Genomic DNA, 8,486 nt, shown 5'->3' on the forward strand with positions numbered 1-8,486 from the left:
GACCGGTCTTTGCCCTGGTACTGTGCTGGCAGCTGACTTTGCAGCCTTCAAGCAAGAAGGTGCACATGGGAATTACACACACATGCCGGCCTCAGGCCAGGCTGATGATGAGCATCATTTGCTCCTGTGGCCTCTCCACCACCGTGCTGCTCTGCACACCCGGGATGCTCCCAGCCGTGCTGGCTGCCGGCTCCCATCCCACCCGGGCTGGTAGTGGAGCCTGGCGCGGCTGTTCGTAATTTGTCAGGGTGCTTTGCCTTCCTCCTCCCACCTCCCCCTGTGAGCACACTGGCTTTCTTCACAGCTAAATGAGGCTTTAAACCAGGGGATAATACAGCTTTAACACGGAGAGGCTTAAAAAGCAAAAGTGAATCATTTCTCAGTTCTCCTTCCCGTAATCTCTCTCGGTAACATTAATTACGAGTTTGCGCAGAGTGCCCCAAGGCAAGCACTGCTTTCCCAGGACAATTAAAGTTACTTAATTATTAAAAACCATGTGTGCTGTTCCTGTGCGCTCCCCAAAGCACCGTGAGGCAGGCGGCCCGCCTCAGCTCACACACTTTCTCAGAGCAGCGATTGAAGCGTCTGTGGGAAAGTCTGCTCCTTTGTAATTCCTCCGGCATAATCTCCGCAAATCCCACCCCAGGCCCGCGCCCCAGAGGGCGAGCGATGCTGGCGGCCGGGCTCTGCCCCCGGCCCTCGCGTGCGGGACAGCAGCAGCCGGGGCGGGCGGCAGGGTGTCGGGCACGGGCGCTGGCCGGGCTGCCAGCTACGGACAGGAAGGGCCTGGGGCAATGCCCGTGACTGGGCGTTTGCGGGGGTTGGATGCTGGTGCGGAGCTGCGGAGAATGCTGAGCTCTCTTGCCACTGCTCTAGGTTCACGGCAGGGCTGGCCAGCCGGATAGGCAGCAAGTGGCTTTCCAAAAAAACCCTGCTTGCCAAAGGCCAGGCGTTGCCCTTAAAGATGAGCCCTGCTGCCCTGCTGCCTCGCTGTCCTTGTGAGAGCACTGCACTGTCCATCCAGCAGCCACAGCCCAGATACCTTCTGCATCCCTTCAAATGTTCAGAGCCAGGCTGGATGGAGCTTTGAGCAATCCGATCTAGTGGGTGGCATCCCTGTCTGTGGCAGGGGAGTTGGAAGTAGATGATCTCTAAGGTCCCTTCCAATGCAAACCCTTGATTCTATGATCCTATGATAACCACATCATGCAATGCAGAGGCAGGTTTAGCTTCTTTTTCTTCCTGACTCAAGACATTTGCCAATCTGACGGAGGAAATCTTGGTCAATCCTTGCTCATAAAAGCCAGGGAGGGGTGAAGGTGCTGTGCAGTGGAGGCAGCAGCGTCAGACAGGGCAGCATTTCTGCCTGGCAGCTCAGAGCCAGAGTGTGGTACATGGAAAAAAAAGCAACAGGGCACAGCTTCCTGCCTGATTCTTTGGGTTTCAGAAGGTGCCTCTGTGCGCTCAGCTCACTGTTATGGTCTGGTATCCTGCTACCTTCACCCCTTTCCCATCAGTGGGTGCACCTTTCCCCACTTTTGCTGCCACCACACCTCTGGCAGGGGGTTTCACAGCTGAGCAGTGCCTGGTGAAGGCAAAGGCTTCCTCCTCCTTGTTTTGGACATGTTCACAACATAATTTCACTGTTCCCAGTTTGATGCCACTTCTCCCTCCACCTCCCACTCTGACTCCTAGGACCTTTATCACCTTCTTTCAGGTTTTCCAAGCTTATATGACCATGACATCTGGTCTTTTCTGATCTTTTCTCACCATGCCTACAAACTCCACTCCCAAGCATCCTTAAGGCCTTTTTTTATACGCCTTTATTCCCATTATGTCCGTTTTGAGAATAAAAAGCTGCACATACTACTTCAGAAGAGGATCTATTTCGTTGTTTTCTCTTCCTTCCCTATTCATACACCGTTTGCTGTCCTGACTCTCTCCCAGCATCGCTGAAGGGCTAGTGAGGGCTGCTTATCTATGGGCTGTTGTTTTGCCTTTATCAATACTGAATTTCATCTGCCATTTTACCAGCCTTAAGTTTAATTCTGTGAGCTCCTGCTCAGCAGTCAGCTTTACATTTGCTGTCCATAAGTCTTTTAACCAGTTGTTTTCCCCATGCAAGGCAAATCTCCCTCTGATGCACTGGGTGTTTGGGGTTTTGGAGATGTGTTAAGGCAAAAAAAAGTTTTGGAAGTGTCACTGCTCCATGACTGACACAACACTCTGCTCCCCATGTTTGGTGACCTGGCTGATTTGTGAGCATGGCTTCCTCCTGCAAGGTAGTGTTGAGTCTTTCCTAAGTGCTGCATTGACCCAGACTATTATAGATGACTTATCCCAAACTGCTCGTGATATCCCCTGAGCCCCTCTGGCTACAGTTCATGTTTCTTTCCCCACCCTCTGCTCTAGGCTGGCAGGAGCAGCTGGGTACCAACACTGGCTGGGATGGCATTGCCTGTCCCACACATGTACCACTCTGCAGCTCCTCTCTTTGTTGGAAGACACCTCCAGCAGGCCCCTGTTGTGGGACAGGCCCCTGGCACAGCCCCACAGGAAGGCTACTACAGGGACACTGCCTGAGCATCCTCCCCAATCTTCAAGACACCCTTCAGCTTTTCTGCTGAGGCTTTGCCTCCCCTAGGTGCTCTGTTCATTCCTCCATCTTGCACAACCAGCACCGGCTTGCTGGCTGGTTTCCTGCTCCTGGGACATGTACAAATGTGCTTAGTTTCAGGTTTTAATACCGTTAGCGAGTTCTTCCCCAAACTTTTAAATTCCCTTTATTGTGACTTTACTTTTGCCAAGGTTTCACATTCACTTTTAAAGGCTGTCTCCACCACTAACTGTCTTGTTCTCTTCTCTTTCTGGACTGCTTGAAGGCCCTTCTTGAGTGGCCAAGTGTGCTGGGGGCTGCCCGAGCCTGGAGTGCTGCTCAGAGTGGTGCTAACAGAACAGGGCAGCTGTCCCGGGGGAGCTCTCCTCCCCCCAAACACCCAGCCACCCACTGACTTTTGCCCTGTGTACAGTAGAGGTTCTTCACCCCCTGCCGCATGCCCAGGCACTTCTTTCCTTCCCTTTGACAAAGCCAAACCCGAAACAAAGATTTTCTCCAGCGCTGCCGGCAGCCGGTTTGACTCCTTGAAGTAATCGCTGTAATTGACCCTTGCAGGCGCTGAGCGCCGGGGGAGCGGGGCCGTTCATCAGGCTGACGGGGTGTGAAAACCGGCAGCTCTTTGGCTGGGCTGGCTCCTGCCCCGCCGGCCTCTGTCGGGCTGCCAGCGAGCCCCACGTCTGTCCTCACCACACCGACCCCACTGCCGGTTCAGGGGGGGGACCTGGATGGGCTCCTGAGGTGCAGGTAGGGAGAAAGTGAGCGGTATCCTTGTTTTCACCAGGCATCCCTATGGCATGAGGAGAGCGAGGCTGAAGCAGCTTTCACCCAAAACCTGCCAAATTTGGGTCAGCAGCTCTCTGGATGCCCAGGACATGGGGACAGGCCCAGCTCAGTGCTTGGCTCTGCACTACCAGCAGCATCACAGTGTGGGGTGACATCACTGTGCATCATCCCTTCAGTGTAACCCACATCCCAGCCCAGGGTTGCTGGCATTCACCATCCCAGGTCTGGAGTCTGCAAGTGGCTTCTCCTTAGGCAAACAACATCTTCAAGGCATAGAGCTGATGTCAAAGGTGACAAACATGACACATACCCAGTGATAAACCCCATGGGGCTGGCTGCTCCTCGCCTCTGCCTCCAGCACCTCTTCCTCCAGCTCACGGCAAGGAACAAGCTTGTGCTCCTGTGTGAGCAGTGGTGAGTGAGGCTATGGAGACATGGTGCAGGGGTTGCCCACCCCTCACCAGCCCACAGCAGCTCGTCCCTCTCACATGTGGCTCAGGTTCCAGTGAGCAGTGAGGTAATTTTCTGGCTGCTGCCTCTCCTGCTGAGAGCTGCTCTAGACCTTCCCAGTCCCAGTGGTCATTTCAGTCCCATTTGTCTTCCTAGCATTTTCATCATTCCCTTCTAAAGTTCACTTTAGACTCAGCTTCTGACTCAGCTGTACACGTGTAGCAAGCACATTGTCCACCCACCTGCCAACCCCAGGGGACTGGGCAGCAGCTCGCAGCCCTACACCAGCCTCCATATCTCACTTTGCTGGCTGGAGATACACATTTTGCAAGCAAATGCTCCCTTTTTGTGTCCAAGTCGCTGGGGAAAGAAGACCAGAGACTCCATGATTCTCCTCCAGCCCTCTAAGCACAACTGGCTGCTGTCTTTGCTCCTGTCCTTCCTTGTGCTGCAGCTCCTGGGTGAATCCTCACTCTTCCTTTTCAAACACCATTTTCCCACAGTGTGCCAGCACTGCCATGCATCGCAATGGGCAGCAATCAACTAGCATTGCCAGGTCTAAAAATGGTGTCGGAGAAAAACAGATCTCAGGTTAACAAGACAGAATCCTTCAGTTCTGTCAGCTCTTCAAGCTTATTTTCCATTTACATCTCCTCCTTTAGCCACCTTACTTCCAAAAGGCATTGAAAATGTTGCATGTGAGTGAGAGTAATTTAAAGGATTGACACACTGTGGGTTGGGATTTCATGGGATTATGGCTTCCTCTCTCCCTGTTTCTCCCAGAGATACAGGATTTGGGATGTCTGGCTGTGGTGTGACTGTGGGAAGGCTGTGGGAGGAAGGCTGCAGGTGGGACCCGCCTTTGCTGGCCTGCGAGTGTGTCTCCTCCCAGGAGAGCATCAGCAAACCGGGTTAGCAGGGCCAGTCTTGGAAATGGTGTCTGCTTTCTCCTGCTGCTAGCAGCTTCTGCTCATGGCTGTTAGCCTTGTGCAGGTGTCCAAGGCAGAACTTATGGACCTTGGCAAATCCCTGTGTCCCAGAATCCCAAGATAGCAGCAGCCAGCTGCGGTGCCATGTTTGGTACCCAGCATCCCAAAGCAGATGTGTGTTCATTTCCTGTGGCTACCAGCCACTGGGAAAAGACTGTCACGCACCAAAGATATCAGGGCATTCCTCTGCTGTCATCCTGGGACAGATCTCCCTGTTCTCCAGAGGCTGTTTGCTTTACAATCTGTGAATATCAGGAAGAAATGAAATAGCAGTGGAGAATTCCTTTCAGCAAAGCTTTGATGGTGAAAAATGTGCTGTTGGGTTGTCTGTTTCATGGAATTCAGAGGAAAAAAAAAGTCCAGGAAAAGAAGAAGGAAGGAAAGAGAGAAACCATCTGCTTTTTTTCAGAAGTTCCTCACCCACACACTCCATCGCTTCTCAGAAAGGTCTTTTCTCCTCTCTGCTCCACTGCTGTGCAATCAGATAGTCCCCAAACTGCCCCTGGGTTAATTGGAACCAGAAGCTGCTGTCACTTCCAAGTGTTACGAGCACAGGGATTGCAAAGAGCTCAGGTGTTTTGGAAAGGTTGATGTCAGAGGGGGCTGCGATGAAAGGCTCGCTGACAGCCTGCGAGGCGATGCTGCGGGAATGGCTGCAGGCAGGGGCTCGGCCCCTCCGTGGGTACCAGCTCTGCTCCATCAGCCTGCACTGACAGGTGATGTGACCAGGGCCACCCTGCACCGTCAGCTAACCCACAGCAGACACGGCAAGGCTGAACACCAGCTCAGGGACTTTGCTCCTTCTGCTCCTCATGCTCACTCCCATGCTATTATTTTTAGGGCAAAAATAGTTAGATTTTTGTAAAGAAAAAAAGACCAGAGTGAAAAAAGGCTCTGAAGCCCTTCCTGACAGGGGACAGCCAGTCACGGTGTGTGCCCAGCCTCCCGTCAAAGTGTGAGTGGCTAATCTTGTCTCAATAAAACCAGCATCATGTCAGGGTTATCAGATGTCAACACTTTAATGGCACTGGCAGAGTCCCAGCGAGGTCTGGGGGTTATCCTGGCTGCATCGTATTCCCACGGGAAAGGTAGATAGCAGGCTCCCTCCCTCAGGTACCCATCCGCCGGCTGTCAGGCGCTGTGGGGCACGTGTAGCACTGCCGGGGCCTCTGCTGCTGCTCCGAGAGGATTGTTAATGGGCTCTGCTGCCTGCAGCCAGCCCTTCAGGGCATCCTGCCTCCCACACCAAGAGGGGACGTGGTGGGATGGAATGGGATGCGATGAGATGGAATGTGATGGGATGTGATGGGATGGGATGGGATGGGATGGGATGGGATGCCTGGCTCACTAGCAGGCTGTGTAAATCTCAGCTTCCCAGGCGGGGCAGGTCTGTAAACCGCAGCAGCTTCAGCACCAGGTTTATACGCTCACCTTTACAACAGGCAAATTGACAGATTACGCTGTGTACACAGACTGTGTAAACTGCTGGTGGTGCTGCCCCATGCCCCTCACCAGGCACCAGTGGGTGCGCAAACTTCTCTGTGGGAACAGGAGGGAAACGGGGGACCTGCCAGTGACACAGCCCAGGGTGAGCCTGGTGTGCTCCCACATACCCTGTTCCCTCTGCCTCAAGGGCAGGCCTGGAGAAAAGCGAGGGGGGGGCGCATTGATTTAAGACGTGAGAAGGTCAAAAGTTTTCTTGAGCAGAGTTGCTATCACAACACCAAACACTTCATCCCCCTTTTTATCTGCTCCAGTATTTATTGTCCATGAGCAAATACTTGTGTTTTTATAAATTCCTTTAGAGTGAATCACCCTTCTCCTGTTTAAACCAGCAAAGACCACATCAAACAGTATCACTCCATCTAGAATTAATCATTAATTTGAAGTATTTGACAATTTTTTGCCAGCATTATTTTTTCCTCTCCCCAATTAATAAAGGTTAAGCCTCGGTACCAACATTTTTAAAGGACACTCAGTGCAGAGTTGTGTTGCTGGGAGCTCATGACCTGAAACCCAGCATGGGCAGCACAGGCACAGAGATGCAGGTCTGCACCTGGCTTTCAGGCAGGTAGAAGTGGCCTCACTGCTGCCTGCACATAGTGTGGAGCAGGCAGCTGAGCTGTTGTGCTGCCTGGAGCAGCCCTGGGACACTCCCTCAAATGGGGAGCATGTGTGTAGGGGCTGATGTTAGAAGCCTTTTCATTCTAGGAAAGCACAGAAAGGCTGATCTTGTCTAGAGGATTGTAAAAAGCAATGAAGGCTTCCTCTGCCTTCTTTCACTGCAGCCTCTTCATCTGAAACACAACTTCAGATCAGGTCAAAATCTGATCTCAGATGCATGCATGTGGCTTCTATCCACTTGAGATGGAAGCCAGCCTCTAAACACCACATTTTGTACTTTGGTTTTGGTTTAAGTCTCAGGCATGTGTTTTGCTAGGACACTGCGTTTCATTTTAAAATGATTTTTGACAAGGCCTTATGGTTCATGAATTCCTGCATGCCAGGTCCTGCAACACTCATCCCAGATCTGCTGGCCTCTTCAGAGGCACCAAATCGGGGTGGTTTTGCTTCCCGTTCACAAACAAGCCATGAAACAACCTTGATTTTCCAATGTCTTTGTAGAAGGGCATTTTCCTGTCATTCTATTACAGCCCTTGGATGGTTTGCAATCCAGCTTCCTTGGATGCTCTGCTATTTAGAGAGTATGGCTGTTTGGTAAGTCCTGTGGCATTGGTTCTTGCTTTCAAATGAACAGGTAAAATGTATAAACATGCAATGGCATATGATGAAAGGCATGAATATAAACATGAATGGCACATACAGCCTGCTGAACACAAATAACACACAGGAGAAGGAAAGATCAGGCATGGTAAGCTCACCACACCAACACTACCCAGGCAGGCTGAAGGAGCTCTGGGTCTCTGGCATTTAATGAGTACATTTGTCTATTAATCTGGTACTTAAGGGAACTAAACAGGGGCAAGCTTGGGATCTTTTGGCAAGGTTTTCACATTGGAACACTCCACTCCACTGTGATCCTTCAGCTCCCCTTGCTGAAACAAGGTGTTCTCCACGTGCCTACAACAGATGTGCTCTGAGTCCACAGGTGCCTTCCGCTCTGAGAAGAAAGCAGGGACAAACTCCTGGGCATGCAGCACAAGTAGCCTCTTTGAGTTCTTTCCTTGTCCTCTCCTGTCTGTGGCATCCAGGGTGTTTATGTCACAGGGAACAGGGAAGCCACCACTTTGTGCTGCAGCTCGTGCTGCTCAGGAGTGTAATGGCATGGTGCCGGGCAAGGTATGACCACTGTTTTCTTACCTCTTCAGCAGTAAAATTGCAGAGTTGGCTGGCCTGTCGTAAAGCCAATAACAAGGGTTGTTGCTTGTCTGGGAGGCAGCCACCTGCCAAACACTCCCCAGATTTACAACAAAAGGCCCCCATTTTATTGCAGGGCAGCACCAGAGAGAGCAGGGCAAAGCACTCCGTAAAAATGGACTGGGCCACTGTAGCATCCCTGCATCCCTGCCCACTCTGGCTGCTGGCATTTCTCCACCAGGTTTATCACTGTATCAGCCATGTGAATACACCTTTTTTATGGCATGAGCCTTTTAGTGGACTTTTTGAAAGACAATGATGGGCCTTTG

Source organism: Corapipo altera, unplaced genomic scaffold, assembly GCF_003945725.1.
Source record: "Corapipo altera isolate COAL_440 unplaced genomic scaffold, ASM394572v1 54, whole genome shotgun sequence".
Taxonomy (NCBI): domain Eukaryota; kingdom Metazoa; phylum Chordata; class Aves; order Passeriformes; family Pipridae; genus Corapipo; species Corapipo altera.